A 23,759-nucleotide genomic window follows, 5' to 3' on the forward strand; every position below is an offset into this window, starting at 1 on the left:
GTGTAGGACAATTGGCATATTGGACTCTCAACTGGCAAAAGGGGAGGAAAGAAAGGGTAACTGAACAGAAGTGTGTCAGCTTTGAAAACAGGATCATACCAGGGATCAGAAGAGAGGCTGCACTGGGCATACGAATGCAGTGTGGGCCTTTCCACAGACACCACGGTGTCCCTCCAGGAAGTGTCTGGGGAAGGGGTTCGAGGGGGGCTGCGAGCTGTGCTGCAAGCGGACTTTCTCCAGTGGCGGCTCTTCCTCCACTCGGAGCGGGGCTGCGTGGTTGGGTCAACTGGAGCCACCTAACACTTATTTTTCCAGAGAGTCTCCAAAAATAAATATACCCAGAAATTCTACTTGATTTAAACCCCAGCATAGCATGAACCCAGAGTAATCTGGATGTATTTTAAGATAAAACTAGCTTTTCCCCTTTCTGAAGTTGTTTAAAGAGGGAAGAAAGAGAATTCCTAAACCATACCTTGCTTTCTCAGTGATTTAATACTCGGTTGTCTAGAGACTGACCATTCCGATAGAGGATTCTGTGACCTTCTCCAGCCCGTCTACCTGCGCACTTTTCCGTGGATCTGGCTGTTACCCTGCATGTTAAGTGTCTCTAGCAGGGTCCAGAAAGGAAAACAAAGGTTGGTCAAAATTAATTTGTTTTCAGGACTTGTATACTTTCTACAGGACAAGGTGAGACCCTAAGGGAGTAACCACTTACCTTCTTTTGAATGTTTGTCTTGTGGGATGACAGGAAAAAAAACCCTGCCCACATACACCCCAAATAACCCACTCACAGGTTCTAGATAAAATATGGGGTGTCTCTGAAAAAGACAATCTCATAAATCTAATTTTTGGATTAAATTAACAAGTTTGAGAAGGGGAATATCAGGAGAATAAATTCTGATGGAGAATCTGAGAGAAAGATTTTCAAGGAACCAGTGCCTCAGGCTCCAAACAGGTAACCCCATGGAGGAAGGAGGTGGATGCCAGACAGTGGGAATGGAGGGCCTGGGGTGCCTGCAGAGCAGTCCTGCCCTCAGGGCAAGTGGTCCACATCCAGAGATGGCTGGAGCACTGGGGGACCAAGTCAACCCATCTGCTAGCCAGATCTGGCCCTTGGGATGCATCTGTGGGACCTCTAGATTAAAGCCACGGTTTCCAAACTTTTGAGGATGAGGACTACTTTTCAATATAACAAAACTGAGGACCCCCAATATAGTCATTTTATATATATTGATTAAGAGAATTCTTAATGTTTTGATGCACTATGGAAATGAGTGAAAGTGAATTTTGTGGTGCCTATTGAGCCTGCTGCTGCAAGTTTGAGATTGAACATGAAGTAGCACTTCCCCAGGCTAGTGGACTAGGTGGCCAAGTAAAGAGGTGATCACCAAGGAATCTATTTACTGATAGAAGAGAAGTGGGCGTATGTGCTGTGGGGGCACATCGGGAGGACATCTGAATTTATTTGGCAGACTTCAGGGAAGACCTCCCTAAAGATGTGGCAATTCAGCCGACACTAAAATACTAGTGGCAGTTGGCCCTAACCTGGCATATGTTCGAGGTATTTTAAGGAAGAGAGAATAGCATGTGCAAAGGTTCTGAGGTGAGAGAACAGGTTGCCCTCCAGCAAATGAGTAGATGAGCAGAGCTAACAGAGACTGAGGAGAGAAAGTAATGAGAGTTAAATCTGGAGAAGAAAGCACACCTCCATGTGTCATTCCCCCAGCATATTTACTTGGCTTTAAATGAAGAACAAAATGACTATATACACCTTAGAGGCAAGAATTTCAAGGCTCTCTCAGAAAGGAGGTTCATGTTTTGGGAACTAAATGTGCAGCGAGTGGAACTGTGTAGCCCCGCATAGTAGTTTGCTAGGGCTGCCATGATGACATACCACAAACGAGTGGCTGAACCAGCAGCGGTTTGCTGTCTCACAGCTCTGGAGGCAGGAAGCCTGAATCCAGGTGTCAGCATGGCTTGTTCCTTCCCAGCGATGGGAGGAAAAGATCTCTTCTAGGTCTCTTTGGGTGGCCTGTCAATGGCCATCTTCATGCTCACACGACGTTCTCCTGTATACATGTCTGTCTCCCAACTTCCCCCTTTTATAGAGACCTCAGTCATATTGCATTAGAGACCACCCTAATGGCCTCGTCTTCACTCCATTATCTCTATAAAGACCCTATCTCCAAAGTAAGGTCATATTCTGAGGTCCTGAGTGTTCGGACTTCATCATATGCATTTTGAGGGGTACAGTTCAACTCTTGGCATCCAAGTTAGATTACTTAAAAAGAGTGGGGGACCCAGAGCACTTGGTGACTTGCTAGAAGTTCCTGGGTCCCTGGAGGGGCAGCAGGCTGGAACAGACAGCAAGGAAAGAGGAAGGGAGGGGAGGGAGCTACAGAGACCAGATTTGGCTCATTCCCTCCTCTTGCCTCCTTTTGGCCCAACTCCATGACTCCTGACAAGCTGGCTGTACCAAACCACAGGGAGTAATCATTGCTTTTTACAGATAAGGAAAAGGTTGAGGTCACTTCCTTTCTCTTCATTTGCACTGTGTCACAACCATCTTGCTAACAAAGAAGATCTTCTCCAAATGAATACCTCCCTCTTGTCATGGGGGAGCCTAATGCAGAGTTAGTTTTGACCTTGGCTCTTTGGTGAGAGTCACCTAATCAGAGTGCTTCTCAGGAGAGATGTGGGCTCCACATCCTTGCCTCCCACAGCAAAGCCTCCTTCCTAAGGGATCGGAGTAACTTGGGCTGCCAGAATTATGTAGTGTCAAAAAGACTGCTTAGAAATAGCCACTCATCCACAGTTTGGACAAAAGCAAGTTGAAATAAATACAAAGAAGGCAGATCCCAGTTCTGTATGCAGAGCCCCTCAAGAGAGGGCAGTTAATAAAAAACAAACTATTTAAGGTGAATTCTGATACTTTTTTTAAAGTCTTGTTTAGGTAGAACAGAATCAAAGTTTCTCGTGCCTCTGTGGGCAGCATCTTATTAATTGCCTTGAGGAATTCTCTGGAAAATGTCAGTTGATTTGAACCCTCCTGTTATTTTTATTTAATTTCCAGATGTGCTCTGATGTTCTTCGGAAAATAAACCCTCATGATTAATATCCCCAGCAGTGTTCAATCAACAAAGATTCTGGAGTTGTAAGTGCTATTTCTCCTTATTTTCAGGGTCCACCTAATTCTTTTTTCTCTTCAAAGAAGAGATAAGACTTCTTTGTACCAGGTAAGGGGGAAGATAGCAATGAAGATACAAGAACTTTCTGAGAAGCAAGTAAGGTGGGATGGGTTTTCCTGCCCTTTCCTGGCAACTCTGAAGGTAAGGAGAGAAGAGGAGGTGAAATGGAGGTAAATGAGAGAAGAGGCACTTTGGAAATATAATTCAAGGCTAGGAAGGAGTCATCCATTCCCTTAGAATAAGGAGATAAAGGAGAATGCTAACTGGAGACTAATTTTCTCAGAGAAGAGGGTATCATTAATTTTTAGGTGCTTCCCACTGAGGCCAAAACTCTGTAAGGATTTCTGCCCGTCCTCCCCTTCATCAGCAGAATCTGAAGTCCATTTCTACCTTTCCACCCAGTAGTGAGTGGAGTTGGACTTGTTTGGGCATGACTTCATAGTCATGCCAGAGGCCATCTGAGAGACAAGGTCTCAGGTAGGAGTTTCCAACTTTCCAAGGCATGGCCGGCTAGTGTTTCCCAGGAGCTTGAGACTAATGCTCCCCACCGGAGGAGAGAGAATGGCAGCAAGTGGAATCATCTGGAGGAGACACTCACATGTCCCCAGCACTGTGAACTCTATGGGTCAGGTTATCACGTTTGAATTTTAACTGAAAGACAGATTGAACACTTTTCAGGTCTCTTCTCATGACTGGGCGTTGACTGTAGGACAGCCTCGTTGCTGTCTGTACTTGAATGAGCTCAATATTTGTAGAGTTTAGGACAGTGTCTGGTACGTGGTAACTATAGAGCAACACTTTGGACAGAAGACTGCTTGGGAGTAGATTAAAACTATAAGCAGATAATTTGTAAGTTGGTCTTCTGGCTTCCTGTCTGTCTTTTCGTGCAATTCTGTGTGAGTAGGACCCTATGTGCTCCTCTGCAGAGTGAAGAATATTGTCAACAGCGAGTCATTTTTATCCTTACAATTTCATGAGAGATTGCAATACTTGAGAGATAAAGTGGAACAGCTGATAGTAACAATATATAGAGGGTTTACCTTATACTAACTGTGCTATTCCACACACATCATTCTATTTAATTCTTTTAACAACCTTGAAAGGTAGCTTTAGAAAGGTAAAGCGATTTGTGTAAAGTTGCTCAGTTAATGAGCAGACAATCTGAGTTGCAACCCCAAATCCATCTGACATCTAACCGAAGGCCCAGACACCATATTACACTTTGTGTGGACTAATAGTTTGTTGAACGTTTAGTCCTGATCATGGGAATCAAGAATTATGGAACTTTTTAATCCATATGCAGTTAATTCTTGCTATTCATAGAAGGTATGCAATGTACAGTCACCACAAACACCATATTAGCAAATACTGAATCATTGCTCCTAGAGAGAATGTAAGGTTGAGTTCCCTGAGTCTTATGTCAACACATAACATTTGTGTCAACCAATCAATACATAACCTTGTTTTATATGTGTTTCTGCTTAGATAGCTTATTTAATATATGCTATTGGTTAATTAACATTGAACTCATAGCCAAAAGCACTCTAACTCATGCCTGAGCAAAGCTTATCTAACACACATATTTTTTCCATAAGTCACTTGTACTTAGTAACATTAGACAACACTACACCTGGGGAACATTTTAAAAAGCAAAATTGCCAAGAAAAATTCAAAAACACCAGACTAAATAGACTGTAAAAAGGACAATATTTTATTTTGCATGGGAACGGGAACAAAAGGCAGCATATGATTTTGTTCACTCTCAGCTGGGAATATGTGTGTTGGGCAACTCAGATTTTCACCATTCCGTCCATGTCAGTGAATGACAGCAAAAGTGCTGTAAGTATTGATGTTCAGGTTACAAATAAGTTGTAGAAAGGAGACAAATTTGTCTTTGCAGAATCCAGGAGCAATGGGGACTGTTCTGCTGACACAGTGAGTAAGCTAGTCCAAGCGAAGAAATTCCACATTTCAGACAAAAGATGAAACACTGCTCTTTTATTAGGCAAATGAAGCATTGCCTAAATGTCTGAATGCAAATACCAGATAACTGCTAAATAGACTCCTTTCGTTTTTGCTCGTGTAAGTTCCCTGAACCCAAAGATGCAATGCTTGTTTTATAGCATTACTCCATATAGAAGAGGAATTTTGCCAAGAGCATTTATTTACCTCGGAAGTTTCTAAAATTTCCTTTTAATTGAGTTCTTCATGAAATTTTTGCCTTTTGAGAGAAAAGATCATTCAACAAAAGATTCTGCAAGTGCAATAGTTAATTTATTTTTTATTCTTTTATTATTTCTTCCAAGTGCCTCTGGATAATTGTTCTGCCTAACCTATCAAGAGTAGTAACAGCAGCATTTCAGTCCTGTGCAAACCCTGGGTGGAACACAGCTCCTCTGAAATCTTGTAGAGACCACCAGACTCAATCTTTTCCAATAACAGAGAAAAGAGTAATTAAGTGCAGGATATTTAGTTAACCACTCAGCTAACACACATAATAATTTTCGGAAAACTCTGTGGAACATGGAAATCAAGATGCTGAAAGCCAGGGAAGGTATTTCCTAATCTTTTCCTTCTCCATGACTTTTTTTTATAATGAGTGATTGGTAACCACTTGGCTAATAGTGATGAAGCACCTATGGAGAAGGGGATGCTTTTCAGAAATGCTTGCCTTTCTTCTGACCAAAGTCAATCTTTTAACCTGGCATTCAAGATTTTCCATGATTGGAGCCAGTTTTCCGTACACTCTTATCTTCCATCACTGCCTTATTCAGAATATCTCTGCCAGCCAAACAGATATCTTGTAAGATGAAGAATAAGGCATGAACCATAACCTGTTGGGAATTCAGAGTCTAGTTGAGAAGAGAAGACTAATACCCATAAAAGTGACACATAGAAGGGGTTATGTAGTTACGGTTCACTGTGGCATGGACTGTAGAGTTTATAGGAGAAAGAGAGAGAGAATGAGAGAGAGATGAAGAGAGAGAATGGATTAGTCATGGGAAGCATGGTGCATACAAAATGTTTCTTAAAGAATGATGAGAATGTGCATAGATGTCGGGAGGGTGGGCTGGAGGGGAAGAGGAGACTGGATCCAGATGAGGGAATCCAAAGCAGTGAATGTTGACAAGTGGGATGCACATGGTGTTGGGGGAACTGTAAACAACCTGAATGGCAGAGGCATTCCCAAGGAGGGAGATATGAAACAAATAATTAAGCAAATACTTTAACAGTTACAATTATGATAAAATTTCAGTGAAGAAATTCAAGGGACCACAATCCCATCCAGGAAGTGAGTAAGATGAGTAGGAGGAAACAAATTTGGAAACACAGGGAGGAACTGAACTGAAGTGGACAAATTAAAATAGGTAGAAGCATTAAAATTTGGTGAAGTTGGCAACAGAAAGCCAATGAAGGCTTTTAAGGAAGCATGTCAGTCAACCAACTTGCTCTAAACTGTCAGTGACTGAAATATACATTTACTGATTTTTTTTAATGTGTATAACAGGGTTTCTATTATGCATTCAACCAGCTTTCAACAAGTTTTTATTGAATACCTCTTATATGCTAGACCTTACTGAAAGTGATAGAGTTGTTGGACTGGACAAGAGTAAAATAAAGATCAAAATGGTCTTATACTCCTGGAACTTATATTCTAGTAATACTCATTTTCATTATGTTTTTCTCTTTGACTCTGTATCTTAGATGGAAATGTTTTCAGCAAAAGTGGTTCTTTCACCTTTCCATGTTTGTAAATATGCTTAGCTTAGCCTTCTAAGAAGCTGGTAGTTAAAGACATGGCATTGCAATCTAGAAGAAGCCTTCACTGTCTGCTTCCAACTGGTCAGGAGCCCCTCAGCAGTGCTCTCAACACCCTGTGCTTCTCCTAATTTATTTCTATCTCCTTGTTTCTATAATAGTTAGAAATAACCCATTCATGCCATCTCTACTTTCTTGGCATCTGCTCTCAACCTACTCCAACTAGACGGTTGGCACCCTGGGGCAGACTCTTCCCACATCTCCACCTCAACACTGTAGGTGCTCAATAAACCATTAGATGGAATGAGTGAAGGGAAGGATGAATGTGAGTCTTCCTTAACTGTAATTGTTTTCTTTGTGGCAAAGTTTTGTGAAAGAAAGGATATGTTTAGTGCAAGGGGCAAAGATAAGTTCCATCTTTATATATGTGATAACATTTTTTGAGATGGGTTTGGTTGTTCTCATCAGGCTTATTGGAATATGGTCACACAGAGCTGGATATCTTGCCTTGAGGTAATTTAAAAATGAAAAATTTCATTCATTTTTTTTTCATTTCCTTAATGGCTGTAATATTAGCCCATCCCATAAATCACAACAGTTGGTCTGTCTTAATGCCATAGATAATTCTGTAATGTAGACTGTTCAATAAATTATCAGAGTTTTTACTAAGAACAAGACAAATTTGATTTAGCTGTAGGCATCTTCTCTGAACCCTCTAGCTCTGAGGTTTGGATTTAAAACACTTTGGATGTCACCATGAGACTTGCTACTTTCGATTCAATGTCTATAATTCTCCCTGGCAGCTTTGCAGAGCCAATCTTGGAAAGCACCTAGAGAAAGTCATTCTTCCTCGAAAACTTGGAGTCTTTTTAATTCGATCTGGTGGCCAAGGACAGTGAATGAAAGTTTTTGTCCTGTTTGTGTGTTTGTCTACTTTGCTCATTCACTCATTCTGTTTTTTTAATTGATTATTTATTTATTCATTCAATTTTCAAAATATAGCAAATATCCTAGGTCTTTAAACATCTCTGTACTCTGTTGCTGTGGGAATGTGTCAGTCAAACTCTAGGCAGTGTCCCGCAGAGAGCTTGGAGGGAGGGGTGGGACCTGGCAGCAGAGCTCTCAGAATGGAAGAAGACTGCAGAACACCCAGGCTGATCCTGAGGCGAAGGAGGGAGGCTCCCATGTGGGGGTGTAGGGTGGGGCAGAGCAGGATGTGTGCTTGGGTTTTATTCCCAAAAAGCACACTGCATACCGAACTGCAATATAATTTACTTCTAAATTTCTATTTGGAAACAGGTATAAAAATACCCAACTTTTTCCAAAGAAGAAATTCAGATGGCCAACAGGCACATGAAAAGATGCTCCTCATTGCTCATTATCAGGAAAATGCAAATTAAAACCACACTGAGATATCACCTCACACCAGTTAGGATGGCCACCATCCAAAAGATAAAGAACAACAAACATTGGCGAGGTTGTGGAGAAAGCGGAACCCTCCTACACTGCTGTTGGGACTGTAAATTAGTTCAACCATTGTGGAAAGCTGTATGGAGGTTCCGCAAAATGCTCAAAATAGAAATACCATTTGACCCAGGAATTCCACTTCTAGGAATTTACCTGAAGAAAACAAGATCCCAGATTCAAAAAGACATATGCATCCCTATGTTTATTGCAGCACAATTTACAATAGCCAAGAAATGGAAGCAACCTAAGTGTCCCTCAGTAGATGAATGGCTAAAGAAGAGGTGGTACGTATACACAATGGAATATTATTCAGCCATAAGAAGAAAACAAATCCTACCATTTGCGAGGGTATTATGCTCAGTGAAATACAAGTACCAAATGACTTCACTCATTTGTGGAGTATAACAACAAGGCAAAACTGAAGAAACAAAGCAGCTGAGCCGACTCAGAGACTCCAAGAAGGGACTAGCGTTACCAAAGGGGAGGGATCGGGGAGGGTGGCTGGGGAGGGAGGAAGAAGGGGATTGAGGGGTATTATGATTGGTACACATGGTGTGTCGGGGGGGCTCATGGGGAAGACAGTATAGCACAGAGAAGACAAGTAGTGACTCTGTGGCATCTTACTATGCTGATAGACAGTGACTTCAATGGGGTGTGGGGGAGACTTGATAATATGGGTGAATGTAGCAACCACAGTGTTTTTCATGTGAAACCTTCGTAAGAGTGTATATTAGTGATACCTCAAAAATAAAAAAAAATACCTGACTTTTGTTGAACACCACCCTCCTCACCTCCTGGATTAGGTCCTGGTCATTTGTATTTCTTCATAGCAATTCCATCACAGTGTCAAGTATTAAGGTATTTGCTGAATTATTTGCTTTTATCTTCCCTCCTTAGACTATCTGAGGACTCCCCTCTTCAGTTCTATGACCCGGGGATATTGCTGTATGCCTGGCACCTCACTAACACCTAGCAAGTTGTAGGTACTCAATGAATATTTTGTTTTTTTGCTTATCATTCTTTTCTTTCACCATTTATTTATTCATTCTTTTATCTCCTCCCTTTCCCTTCCCACCCCAGCCTACCCTTATCCTCCATCCCCTCCCCATCCACCTGTCCCAATCCTCTCACCCTTCCCCATCCCCCACCCCACCCCACCTCCTAAAAGTTAGCCAGCATTAAAGTGGGGGAAACTAAATGTATGAAAGTAATCATCCAGTAGTCAGACTTTTAACATCCAGGGAGAGAATATTGAAAATTAAGAAAAGGGCAGTTTTCCAGTGCAAAAGAGAAAGTGTGACCTCCTCAACCCTCATATCCCCACGTTGCAGTTTTCCTCAGCAGGTGCTGCACCTCCTGGCTTTGGACAGCTGGGGGCAGGAGATCAGCTGAGTCCTTCCCTCTGAATGGTCTGGACTGGGGACAACTGGCTGGACTCACAAGTGGCTTCTTGGCTCACCCCTGCGGTACTTCAGCTTTCATAAACGGCCCATTTCTGGAGTTGCAAGGTTCCAGCACATGGGGGATTTCCCTTTGTTAGATCCTGAGCTGCAGCGCTGAGCCCGAGCCAAAGCCTTTGTGTCCACCCCTTAAAGGCAAACGAAGAATGGGAGGGAGGAAGGGAAAGAAAGAAAGAAAGATAAGGAAAGGAAGAAATCAGGTTTTGGAGAACATTGATTGTTATCCACAGACACCTGACTTGCTGCTTGTTAAAAGACATTTTCAAGTTAATGTGAACTGAAAAAAGGTTATTTGGATATTGGCAGTTTCTCTCTGCAACCCACTGGAGTGATGTGAGTGGAAAGGCAAGATCTGGAAAGAATACAATCCCCCAAATCGTTACATATTTTACACACCAAAGAAACAGACGTAAGACTGGAAAGGAACTTCAAGTCACGCCAATCCCCTCAGTGTGCAGGTAAAGATAATGAGGCTCTGAGGCGGGTGACTTGTTCAGAGCCACTCAGTTCAGGAATCAGGGCCAAAACTCAGGTCTTCTGGCCAGTGCTAGGCCCTTTCTACTCCACAGGTTATGGTTTTTTTTGTTCCTGTTAAAATGAGTTTCAAGCAGACCATCCACCGTAAAAGTATTTCCCTAGCTCATTCTCCTGTATACAACCTCACAGGAGACCTAACTTCTGACGGGAAAGGAAAAATATTGTATCCTTTACAAAATGGTCAAAAGAAAGGAAACTTGAACGTGTATAAATGTCACATCACCCTGTGAATAGAAACCCGTCATTACAGTGTGGGTAATAAAGACCTAATTGGAGAAACAGATTCCAGCAAATTCCATGCGTATTGTATGCCCTTGAAAAAAGAGTCCAAAATATTTTCCAAACGTTCTCACGTAGACTGTGTGCATCTGTCCTATGTAACCTTAAAGTGATTTACTCTTGTGAAATCATTTGTGTAAACCTGCCAACAATATGAATGATTTTGTTTGTCTACTGTCTTGAAATAATTGATCTTACATACATTAAGCTAATTAAAATAGCCAGGCCCTTTCTTTGTAGAAAATCCACAAACCACCTTTCAACTGCACTTTGGAGGTCAGAAAAGCAACATATGCTAGTTTCATAGGAGGCTAGGGTTTGCTTCACCCTATTAAGATAAAACCTAAGAATGTGTTTTTAATGCATTGATAAAAAGTACATAAAAATATTTGGTATTTTTAGTCAGTCTCTGACTTACTGAAGGATCATAGCCCAAAAGTTAGTGGGTAAATGGGTTGTCTGGAATTCAGAGTGCATTTTCCCATAGAAACAATGTTACCCATAGGAGTTGGTTCCCAGACTGCCCTTTAAGCACTGTTTAACCCATAGTGTAGCAGACTACTGTGCATTTTTAAATCATCAGTTTACATTAAGTGTTCTTAATTAATTAGCTCAAAAGTGATTGATTGATATATTATTTTACATGTTAACATCTAGGAAGAGCAGTTTCAATTATAGATTTTTGAAATAGTAGAGGGAGACTTTTAAGTAAGTTCTATAGAAGGCTTTGGGGGTACTTTCAAGATGCTAAAAAACAACTAGTTCTCTAGTTATCTAATCTCATCTGGTCACTTAGGACTAAAGAAGGAAACAGAGAAAGGACCCTGATCCCATTCAACTTCCCTCACTACTAAGGTAACAGGACAAGAAATGAGACAGAAAGAAGGGAGTCGGAGGTAAAAATTACATGAGCATGTGTGTGCACAGAATGGTCCTAAGCAATGAATAGTGAGAGAAGGAGGGGTGGGAGACACACTCGGGAGAGGGAGGGAAGGGACATTGGTCAGAGAGTTCTCTGTGTTGTCCAAACAGTGGTAGTGCTGGCCTGGGGCCTTTTTGTAAATGTCCAGAAAGTCCAGAAGGGAAAAGGGAAGTGTTAGTACTCTGTGGTCATACGAAATGTAGAATATTTAGGATATTCAGTAAACAGGTGCTTGTTCCTCAGGGGCAAAAGTTACCAGACTTAGGAAGAACTGGACTCCCGGTTTGAATCCACACGCATACACATCTATTGAGCTCTTATGTTCCAAGAGCTGGGACTGGAGGGCCAACTGAGAAAAATCAGTAAGCAACCATGATTTACCTTGTGGAGATAACAACAGCTAACATTTTTACTTGTTTTTGCTCATTTAATCTTCACAATGACTCTATGAATTAGGTATTATTATTGTGTTTTACAGTTTGAGCTGTATTTAACATTATATTTTTACACTTTACAGTTGAGGAAACTGAGACACAGAGAAAATGTCATCTGTCCAAACTCATATGGCTAATAAGTGGTGGGTCCGGTATGTGAGCCCACGCAGTGTGAGGACAGAACTTGCGCTCAGAGCCACCACGTCACTCTCTCCACCCTGACGGTCTCTGGTCAACCTCCGTGTCTCTTGGTCATTGCTCCTGCTCTGATTCCATCTGGGATTTGGAATGCACCCGGAGACGTGGCCGTGGATGGAGACTGGAAATGGAAGAGGTCATGCCTTTCAGGCTTCCTTCAAATTCTACAGCTACTGTGAAGAAAGTTGCATTCCCACAGAGAACATGTCAGGCTGGAAGAAAATTATGACAAAAGGTCTCCAAAAGGACCCCCTGAAACCTAGATCTTATCTCACTCCACAAGCTGAAAGCCAGTGTCCTAAATCAAAGAGTAAAACAAAGTACAACTTTATCAAGTATTGTTTTGACATCACTCCCCTTAGTATGTCTGGACAGGCACTCCTATTGTCTCTTTAAATAATTTTTAAACACTCCTGAATTTTGGCTTAGAGACAGTCCTTTGAAACAAATTTTCCTCCCTGGACATACTAGCTTATACTTTTTTTACTTCAGCCTAGCAAAAGTTATTATCCCTCATAAAACTTTACCCTTTCTCTCCTCTAAGCCATTGCATAAACCATTCCTGCTGATTATACATGCCCCTTCTCAAGCCATATCTATTACTCTGTCAACTTGCCATTGAGGTTAATCTCCTAGAGAGAATTTAAGTGGACTCTTGGGGCAGAGTATTCTCGCAGTGGATGGAGCTTAGACTCCGAAGTCAGTCCAGTTCAAACCCCACTTCTATGATGGACTAGATATGCCATGTGAGGCAAGCTATTTAACTTTGACAAGTCATTGTTTCCTCACCTGTAAAGTGAATATGATACTACTAGTATTGGCATACAGTTGTTCTGAGGATTAAATGAGATACTGCATATAAGAAACTTAATTCACAGTAAATACATCATAAATTTTAACAGATGATAGTCCCCATTATTTACAATTCTTTTGAAATGCAAAACAATTGGAGATATGTACAAAGCTGAATATGTCCAACACACCATTTTGTATAAGAATGAAAAAATTATTTGATGAAAAACAAACAATTTATGCCCAACTGTAGTTGAATGTACAGCCAGTTAAAAGTCATGTTCTGAACACTGAGAACTATTCAGACTATATTGGTGAGTTTTTAAAAAACAAACCACAAAACCTGTAGAGTATGATATTGGGGGGTGGGGGTGGGGGAAATGTATGCTTAAAAAAAAAACAAGAACCTAGGTCAAATAGAAAATTGCAATAATCTTTACAGAGATAATATATATGGAGTGTGGATAGGTATTGGGATTTTGGGTGTTTTTTTTAATGTTTTGTACTTTTCTGTGTTTTGTAAATTTTGTACTCTTTATAATTAGGAAAATTATACGCTATTGAAAAATATTGCATAAAGTTTAGTCTTCTTTGATGATCTCCTCCTGGCTCCAATTAATTCAGACATCCAGCTCATCCCCTTCCCTTACTGCCTTTCTTACTCTGTACAGATTTATGTTTCCTCTGCACAGCTGCAGTTGGTTTTGAGTATTTGGCAGAGTCTGTAGTTGGTGTTTAAATATATTTATGTGAATTCTCTCTCCCTCATCAGACGGCATTTCCACAAGAGTATTTTTCCTTTGTTTTCTTTATAACTGTGCACAGTGACTTGAAAGCCCTTTTCTCAAAATGTTAACTGATTGAGGTAATTGTCAATAATTCAGGGAGAAAAACAAACTTACTTAGATTGATTGATTATTAGCATTAACATTTATTGGGAGCTAGGGCTCAAACCTTAAGAATGGAAGGGAATCTTCCAAGACCAGTTGGGAGTCAGATCTTTGCCTGAGACAGCATCATGTATTTATGCAGCTATTTCACTTACTCCTGGGACACAGAAATACTACATTTCCAAGGACCCTTGTGTTGAGAAGGGGTCACATGACGAGTTCTGTACAACAGAATGGAGGGAGGAGTGGTGTATGCCATTTCTAGGTCCTAAATCACTTCATTTGTTTCTTCATGAATTCCTGTTTCTCCTGCTGTCTGCTGGCTAGATAGCCCCAAGGTGACCCTGAAGCCGCAATACAGCAGAGCCACAAGATGGAAAGCACCTGCAACTCTGAATTTCTACTTAGAGAAGAACCACCCAAGAGAATTACCTGAACAGAAACACCTGAAGGGAACCAGGTCAATGGACTTTTACAATATAAAGGCACTGAGATTTAAAGATTACTTGTTCCTGCAATAACCCTACCCCCGCTAATAATAAAATTGCATACATAGTAAAGGTTTTCAAGCGAACATACTCTAAGTGTCAAACAAATAGTAGAATATAATAAAAAATATTTGTCTAATGCTTTATTTTTCCCCAAACCCTTTGCTTTATTACTTTACCCTACCCTCTTTGAAATCTTAAGAGTAGTAATGTATCTATCATGGAGTCATGTTAAGAAACTGAACTTCATCCTTAGACCTCAGCTAAGACCAAGATTTTCTGACTCCAAATGCTGTGCTCTCTCCTAGTGCATATCGACTCTTGGCCTGTAGGCATAAATACAAGAGTTCAGAGCAATGACTAGTGATTAAATTACTTAAATAAAAGAAGACATTTTGCCTAAAATACTGTTTAGGCAGTATTTCTCAAATAATGGTTCTATAAGAAGTTTGTCTGTGTCCCAGGAAACAAGGTTCCCAGGCCAAATGAGTTTAGTAAACAGGGGTGAAACAAGTGTGACCAGGATTTTCTGTTTAGTGCCAAGCTTTCAGAGCCTTTAACTGATGAGTTGGAAGTCTGTATGGCACAGCAGGCAGCATTTTCCGTACATCCGACTCTTGATGGCGGCGCCATCATCAAGAGCACAGTGTGCGGAAACATACTCTAAGAATGGATAACTCCCTCAGGTCTCCACTGCACCCTACTTCCACTTTAGTTTGTTCACTTCCTCTCAGAGTCTATTTCTCAGCTACTGTTGGGGACAAAGTTCTCAAATAAGCCAGTTTAACCAAGATCAAAAGGGACTCCCAGGAGATTAAACACTTGCATTTTTTAAAGCTTATTCCAAGTAAGAATAGGGCACATTCATTGTAGCTAGAAGATGGAAAATATCAATAAATAAAAGAAAAAGATTCAAATCAACCAACTTGTATGCAGCCCAACCAATAGAGTCAACCTGTGGCATTTGTGGCCACAGGGGGCTGCTAAGGCAAGAGAGAGTGGGATTTGAGGATTAGATAATTTTATGAGCATGACTAGATTTTAAAGCTCTGTGAGCTAGAACAAAAAAGATACAAGGAAATGAAGTCTCATGTTCCAGGATGTAAACTGATCACATGTGGAGGGAGGGGCAAGAAGGAATTCCCACCTCACAGTCCAGCGTGGGATAGTACACAGTGGGCCAGGTGCAATAGGCTTGACTTTCCCTCTTTATTTTCCTTTTCCTTTTCTCTGGTACATCTGATTCTGGCCAAACAAGAGGTGGGGATATTAGCTCTGACAAATAGCGATTTGATCCCACAGGGCAACTCCTATTGAAAACCAAGATAACACAAATATTTTCAATTCTTCAAGTTGAACCCAGACTAAGTATTTTTAGTGGGTGATCTCTCTGTTCTTTTATTAAGGGAAGATCATTTTATGAGTGTTAAGAATATTTGTATTCCTAGCATGGGAAGAATTTAGAATTCCCAACACATTGTTCAAGCACATAAAAAGAACTGGAGAGAGTTTCTGCACGGTGAGGTAAGATCATCTTGTTTAGTTGAGACTCTTGAGCAGGGATGAGCCCAATCTTAAAGTGCTGCCTATTTCAAAAGTACTCCTTCCATCTTAAACAGAAAAATAAAACATGTTTTTGAGCTGCAGCATTTTGAGCTTGGTGATGATTGAAGGTCCTAGAGGAGGAGATGGCATATTTTATTAGGCTGGGTGAGTTTCACCCTCCATCTCTCTATGGGAAAGTTTGTGAAAATATTCAACCCAATGGTTCAGTGAAAAATATTTGGGCCTCAGGGAATCAATGAGAGCTAAGTTTTATGAGTGAATCCCTATGGGACCAGAAGAATTAACTACTAGAACTATGGGAGATGGGCAACAAGAGGAATAGCAACATCAGCCTCATGGTACAAGCATTAAGTCTTTCAGCTTATAACCAGTCAATCCCCAGCCTTATGATTTTTCTCTATTAAGACTAAGGAATCCATCAGATCAAGGAGAGTGGGTTTTTTTCATTGCATTCATAGTTGACTTTTTCCTCAAGTCTGAATTACTTGATTGTGCGACAGTCCTATATCCCAGTAAGAACACTAAATATCATTTGTGTCAGGAGGGATTTTTCCTCTTGAAACCTAGCAATCTTTCTTAACTTATGGCAATGACAGACATTGTTCTCCATACAATGCCATTCTCCTACCCCTCTTCCTTAGCACAGCCCACTTCCCATAAAAACTTTAAATTTCAGATAAGCATCCGGTTTTCCAGCTGTATCTTGCACTGAGGGTCAGCTATGTGACTCAGTTCTGGCCATTTCTGGCTTGGAGGATTCTATGACATATTTTCTTTGATGTTAAAGAGAGGAAAATACAGGAGGAGAGATTTTTTTCTGACTACCTCCTTTTCTTCTCTTTGATGCAGTTCTGAAAGAATATGATGCTTGCAATTGTAACTGCGAGACGACAAGCCTGAGGATCAAAGTCACTATCAGAGGACTGGATGAGGTGGAGGGGCAGAAACATCTTGACAGTGTGATGGTATCATTGAACCACTGTTGCAACCCTGGGACCATGTACCTCTTGATTTCCTATTGAAGACGCTTTCAGATGAATACTCCATCACAGCCCAAAGCCTAATTAAATACATCCAGTAAAACGATGGCCTTGTGTTCCATTAGAGCACAGAGTCATGAAGAAACAGCCTGTAGCCTCTGGGCAGCTCAAATTTCTGATACTCACAGGTGAAATTTGGCATATTCCTCCTGGAAAAAGTAAAAAACCAGGACTTGCTTGACCACAGTCTGAGAATTCACTGGCTGCTGTCAGCAGAGCCTGTGGCCATGAACGCTCTCATCATCACCCTCATCATGAGGAAGGAGCAATCGTGGTTCTCACAATTCAGCGCGAGAAACAAAAGGAGGGTTCTACTCCAGATTCCACATAATGTTTCTTTACCTTTCTTCCTCATTTGGATCTTATGTTTTCTTTGTTTCTTACCTTGACTTCAGAGAACCTCTTTTACCTTTCTATTTTGCCAGCTCTGCTGCTACTTAATTCTCCACTAAGGTAAAACAATAAAAAGAAAGCTGGCTGATTGACTCATAGCAGTGCCAAAAATGTTGTGTATTGAATGTTAGAACATGCTCTGTTGAATAAGCAGAAATTTAGGAATCCAACTCTCCCTCTCCCACAACTATCACTGCCCCAACCTCATACCTTTCAGTCCTACTAAGACTTCCCAGACTCTGCATATCTGAAAATAAAAATCCCAAACTACTATCACTGAAAATGGTATGAATCAAAGGCTTGGGAGAAATTCTGCTCTAAGGAACATATCCATATTAAAATTTGCTTTTTTCAGAAGTTCCTGTCCTGATTTCTCTTCTTGAAGAGTTGATTTTCATTATACAAAAGCAGAGAATTATGGTTTATGCCATATTTTGTAATTTAGTGAATTTGAAGATAGGTGCTTTTTTCTTTTATGTCTATCAGATTTTTGATTAAGAGTAATAACACTCTGAGTCCAAAGCACAGAATCAGAGTTGATTAGTAGCCAAGATACTCAAATTTCAGGATTGAAAGTAATGTATAGGAAATTTGGTTTTTCTAGAAGACAAAAATTTAGCATTCACACCTGAAACGTGTACAAGGATTGAAACACCTGCTAGCAAAATGCTGTTTACAATGCTGGGTACTCTAAAAGGTACTTCACATGTGGAGTTGGTATGATTTGTGTTGTGTGGTTTTGGTTTTGTTGATTAAAATTTTTGTTTTGTTTTGTCTGAAGGCTGTGGGTAAAATTCTAATTTATCCAGAATATCTCACCTGACTTTAGTACATCTGCATATCAACAGGAGCTCAAGGGTGGAGAGAAGTATGGCTTGAGTGGATTTGCATCATTCCTCAGGGGTGGAGAGAAGTTCATCTCCATATAATGGGTAATTACCTGGGCAAGGAGGGCTTATCTGTACCCCAGAGGTTAGAGGAGGGCCAGTTTTGCTGCTGCTGGAGCAGGAGAGATGGGCTGGACTGCAGATTGTAAGCAATAAATGGGTTTTTAAACTTTATTTCTCCCTTTGACTAATTTCAGTTTTTAGAGGTATTTTGCCCAGGGATTTCCTCTTCCCAGACTTACAAGGCATTTTTGCTTTTGTTTCCCAGATAAAAGAGGTTTGCCTGAAAATAAGAAAGTGTGGTTCTGCCCCTCATGACATGCTCCTGGCAGCCAAGGGCATGCTCTATTCAGTGACTATTCTTTAATTTCAGGTGTTGATTTATTAAACATCACCTTTTTTTTCGGTAATGTGCAGACACGGCCAGACTGTCTCTCAAAGTGTTGAGAAAGCTATTTGGCTTCAAACACTGGGGGCAATGCTTGGAAGTTCAACAACATAGCCTCCATTAGCTGGATGGCTGAGAAGTCAGACTATGATCACCTATAAAAATTACAAGCAAGTCAGGAAGTTTTCTGAGTCTGTTTTCCTCTGCTGCCAAGTAGAGGTGGTAACAACACAACCTTTCCTCACAATGTTGTAGTAAGGAATGATTATCAAAAATAATTGTAAAAAGATACTCAACATCAGTTGTTATTAGGGAATTGCAAATTAGAATGACAATGAGATACCAAGTACTTTCGATTCATGGCTACTGGAAATACAAATGGTACAGCCACACTGGAAGACAGGTGATTTCTTATAAAGTTGAACATACCCTTACTGTCCCATCCATCAATCATGCTTCTTGGTATTTGCCCAAAGGAGCTGAAAATTATATGCCCACCCAAAACCTGCACATGGATGTTCATAGCAGCTTTATTCATGATTGCCAAAATTTGGAAGCAACCAAGATGTCTTTCAGTAGGTAATGGATAAATAAACTGTGGTACATCCATGCAATGCAATATTGTTCAGTGCTAAAATGAATGAGCTATTGATGCCGGGGTTCTTGTTCATGGAGCCAAAGAATGAGCTTCGCAAACACTCAAGGTAGGAGAGCAAGGTAGAGGCTTTTATTTAGAGATACAGTGAGAGGACAGAGCTCCTGGCTCATGCCAGGTAAGGGACAAGAGAGCCCGGGGTGGTGCGTTGTTTAGGGGATTTATAGGCAGTGGAGGATTTTGGGGAACTGAAGGCTTAGGCTGTCGACTTGTACCATCTGCCCTGCCCCAAAAGTGGGCTGGGTTGTTGCCTGTTTGCTAGAGCTGTTTACAGTGAAGTCATGGGTTATGCTGAGATACCCTTTTTTATTTGCATAACACGCAAACATTCCAGGCCAAGTTGCTCCTGGCCTTTTGAGCTTTAACTGATCTCACTAAAGATGTCTATATTCCTAGTCTGGTATCTTTACCATAGAGAATTAGTGTGACCTTGACTTTGCATAATGCTTAACAGAGAGTTTTGATAGGGGCTTCTTTGCACATTGTTACACTGCTCTGACTGCAAATATCCTGCCTTGCTTTTTCTGGAGGCCCTCACCCTACTCTGACTACACCCAAGGTCCCTGTCTCACTATTAAGCCATGAAAAGACATGGAAGAAACTAAAGGCATATTACTAAGTGAAAGAAACCAATATGGAAAGGCTGCATACTGTATGATTCCAACTCCATGACATTCTAGAAAGTCAGTATTATAGAGAGAGTAAAAAGGTTAGTGCTTGCCAAGGGCTTGGGGGAAGGGAAAGAGGACCAATAGGTGGAGCACAAGGGATATCTCAGGAAGCAAAACTATTCTGTATGACATTAGGATGGACTCATGTCATTACGCATTTGTCAAAACCCATACAACGTACCCGGTGCAAAAGCAAAGAAGGAGCCATGACATCAACTGTGGACTTTGACTGATGATGATCCATCAGTGTTGCTTCATTAATTGTGACAAGACAGAGTGGGTTGTTGATCATGGGGTGGGCTGCAAGTGTGTAGGAGGAGGAGGGTTGTGAAATAATGAATCATAAGAAATAGATATTTGGTCATTCATATCACCGAATATTTATTCCCCAGGTATATTTGATCTTCATCTAAAGTTTCTGAAAACACTGCAGAGTCTTACAGGTGAAATGGGTGTTTTGTCATGTTAGTGAGAGACTTTTGGACCCCACCTAAGCTGGAGGCTGAATCAGCCAGTGGCCAATAATTTAGTCAGTCATGACTATGCAATGAGGCTCTTACAAAACCCCCTGAGAACTCGTATCTTGCTTCTCTGTTGAAGAGAGATTCAATGCTTAGGGAACCAGAATGCCTCTCCATGCCACTTCAACTGGCTGTTAACTTGTATCCTTTACATATCTTTTATTAAAATGATAAACATAAGTGTTTTGCTGAGTTCTGTGAGCTGCTCTAGCAGATTAATCAAACCTAAGGGGTAGGTTGGAACCTCCAATTTGTAGCCAATAGGTCAGAAGCACAGGTAACTGCCTGAGGCTTGGCTACTAGTGTCTGGAGTTGGGGACTGGGGACAGTCTTGCAGGATGGACCCTTAATCCAGGGAATCTGGTGCTTTCTCTGGGTGGACAGCATCAGAACTGAGTTGAGTTCTTCAACACCCTGATGGTGTTTGAGAATTGCTTGGTGGCATGTGTGGAAGACTCCTGACCCCAACACACACACACTGCAGTAAGATCCGGGAACCCAAAAGGAGGTATACTGTTACACTGCTGCGTAACACTATTGTTATGTCAGAAGAGAAAACACCAGCACAAGGGTTGTGTTGGAACTCTGGACTTTCTGCCTAATTTTGTTGTGAACCTGAAATTGTTCTAAAAAATAAAGCCTATTAATTAAAAATAAGCTTAAACATCTAAGTAAATTATTATAAGGCAGAAATCGAGTATAACTGCATAATAATCATATATAACAATAAAAATAATTGTTGGATGCCTGCTTTGAGATTGGGTTCAGCTATATTTGACAGGAAATAGAACAACAAAATGGTGGCTTAGAAAAGATAGAGGAATATCTCCTCATGTGAAATAAGTGTAATTCTGGGCTAGAATGGTGCCACCATAGAGACTTTGCAGGTCAAGTCTTCTGACTTTGCTGAGGTGCTCATTTCAGCACTTAACTACTTATCTCAGGGTCTCATACAGTTGCCAGAGCTCCAGCCACTGCATCGTGCTCTGAGAAGCACAGGGTGAGGAAAGGGATAATAATGGTATGAGCCACACTTACCTGTCGAGGAGCCTAGCAAAATTTTAGCTATTTAATTTATATTAAAATTTTTAAAATAAAGAGGGAGGCTTAGCTAAAAATCAGGGCTCTGTTTCTACATAAAAAGGGAAGAAAGGATAGATCAGACAGTCCCCGTAGAAGGAAGGATATTTTACAAGGACCTGGAAGGATGAGGAAAATTTAGATAATAAGAGGTGAAACAGAGGCAAACTTGGTATAGGGGTGGAGAATAAGAAGGACAGTGTTGTTTGGTAATGAGGGCTGTGCCTGTCACTGGTACATACTATGTTCTGCACAGGTACAGAAATTTCCCAGGCAAGGAGAAATTAATGTCTGTAGTTTGGGTACATACCCTAATGACATCAGTTTATTTCTTCACAATCAGTCCATCATCCCCATGGGGTGTGGAGTGAGGAAGAATTCCATTCAGCAACACACACTGAGTATCTCAGGCAAAGAGGCTTTTTTTTTTTTGTATTTATGATAAAACACCCAAATATATATCCAAGTGGGATTACCATTCTGGGTTGAATCCAAGAGACTTTGGTTACCAGAACTATTTCTCATCATAAATCCCCAAACAAGTTGAGTTTTTCACTTCCTCTCCTAATCTGCCATGGAGCACAGCCGAGTTGCTTGAAGTCATCTACTTTTTGGCAGTGGCTACAAGTCTAAGATGATGGAGCGATTCTTTTCCATATACATCATTATTATTTCTAGTATAAATATTTATCAAGCACTCACTGTGCAATAGAGAAGAGCTCCCGCTTGGTGGTCTTCCCAGCTGAACAAAATAAACAAGAGTAGAGGCCAAGGGAAGAGGTAGGAAGAGAACCTCAGCTGGTGGGAAACAATAGGAACTGATTCCCCACCCCACCCTTTTTATTCATGTTGGATATTATTTGGACTTCACTGCCATATTTGATATGTAAATTAAGTGCTTTTATTTGTTTAACATATACTTATATTGGGGTTACCATGTGTAATGCATTGTTCTAAACTCCTTACATATATTAACTAATTGAAACCCTATAGGATTTAATCCTCTTAAATCATTATTTATTATCCCATTTACAGATGAGGAAACTGAGATAATGAGTAATTTGCATAAGGTCCCCAAGTCATAAGGCTCTAGAAAAATACTGTCCAGTAGAACTTTCTCTGATGATGGCAGTGTTCTATATCACCATTGCCCAATGGGATAACCACTGGCTCCATGTGGCTACCCAGCACTTGAAATGTGGCTGGTGTGACAGAGGAATGAATTTTTAATTTTAACTTTTAAATAATTTCATTTTGATTCATTTAAATGTAAGTAGCCACATGTAGCTATCTAGTGGCTACCATTCTTTTTAAAAAAGAGTTCCTGCCTGGTGCATTTGCTGTTCAATTATCTTAAACAATGTGAAATGTAGGTTTACAGGAGAATGTGAGCAAACCTCTTAAGTGATGCCTTTCGCCATCTATTTCCTGGCTATCAAGGAGGACTACAACAAAGCTTTACCTCTAATCAAAGTTTTCTGACAATTAGTAGCAGATAAGGTCGAGGGGGAGATCAAGATCTGGTTAGGTCATGCATGTTAGGTCACAGCAATATTTAAAGAAGCAAAGGCACCACTACAGTGTCTGATGTCTGTTCAGAAAGGTAAAGAGCAGAACTGTCACATACTGTCCCACTCTCAACAAGACTTGCATTCCCATTTTCTCTCTTTCCCTCCCTACTCTTATGTATCTATATTTTATTTTCCTTTCAAGGCTAAACTCAAAAGCCACTTCCTCCTTGAAGACTGTTCCCATCTCTCCATCTGAAAACAAGCGCTCTATAGCTTGACTGTATCTTTCTTCTGATTCTTAATAGGTTCCACACTATGCGATCAATACATAAGCAGAAGCCCTTACTCTTCTATTATACTATCAGATCTTTAAGTTCTGATTTTTGTATTTAAGGTCTGATCTTTGTATTTATTGGCCATAAAACCTTGCTGTTTCTTGCTCACATTCCACAGATGGTCTCTCTCTCCCTGTGGGAAACTTTAGCATGTGTTTTTATTATAGCATTGACTGCATATTAAAAAATTTGATGATACTCTCTCTTCCCAACAAGATTATAATCCCTTTTGGAACAGCTCCTATCTCATAATAGATGCTCAATAAATGGAGAACAACTATTTATTGAACAAATGGTC

The 23,759-nt window shown here is 40.6% G+C and overlaps 1 long non-coding RNA gene across 2 annotated transcripts; it reads left to right on the forward strand.

Moving 5' to 3' along the window:
* Positions 1-485: 485 nt before the first annotated feature.
* On the forward strand, positions 486-18,573 carry LOC118970315 (uncharacterized). Of its 2 annotated transcripts, XR_005058234.2 has the most exons (4): positions 486-635; positions 3,182-10,332; positions 12,130-14,386; positions 16,830-18,573. It is a non-coding gene; the product is annotated as an uncharacterized lncRNA (long non-coding RNA). The 2 variants fall into 2 exon arrangements; XR_012122332.1 differs by having other exon boundaries at positions 3,182-14,386.
* The last annotated feature ends 5,186 nt before the right edge of the window (positions 18,574-23,759 follow it).

This window comes from Manis javanica, chromosome 10 (genome assembly GCF_040802235.1).
Source record: "Manis javanica isolate MJ-LG chromosome 10, MJ_LKY, whole genome shotgun sequence".
Lineage (NCBI taxonomy): Eukaryota > Metazoa > Chordata > Mammalia > Pholidota > Manidae > Manis > Manis javanica.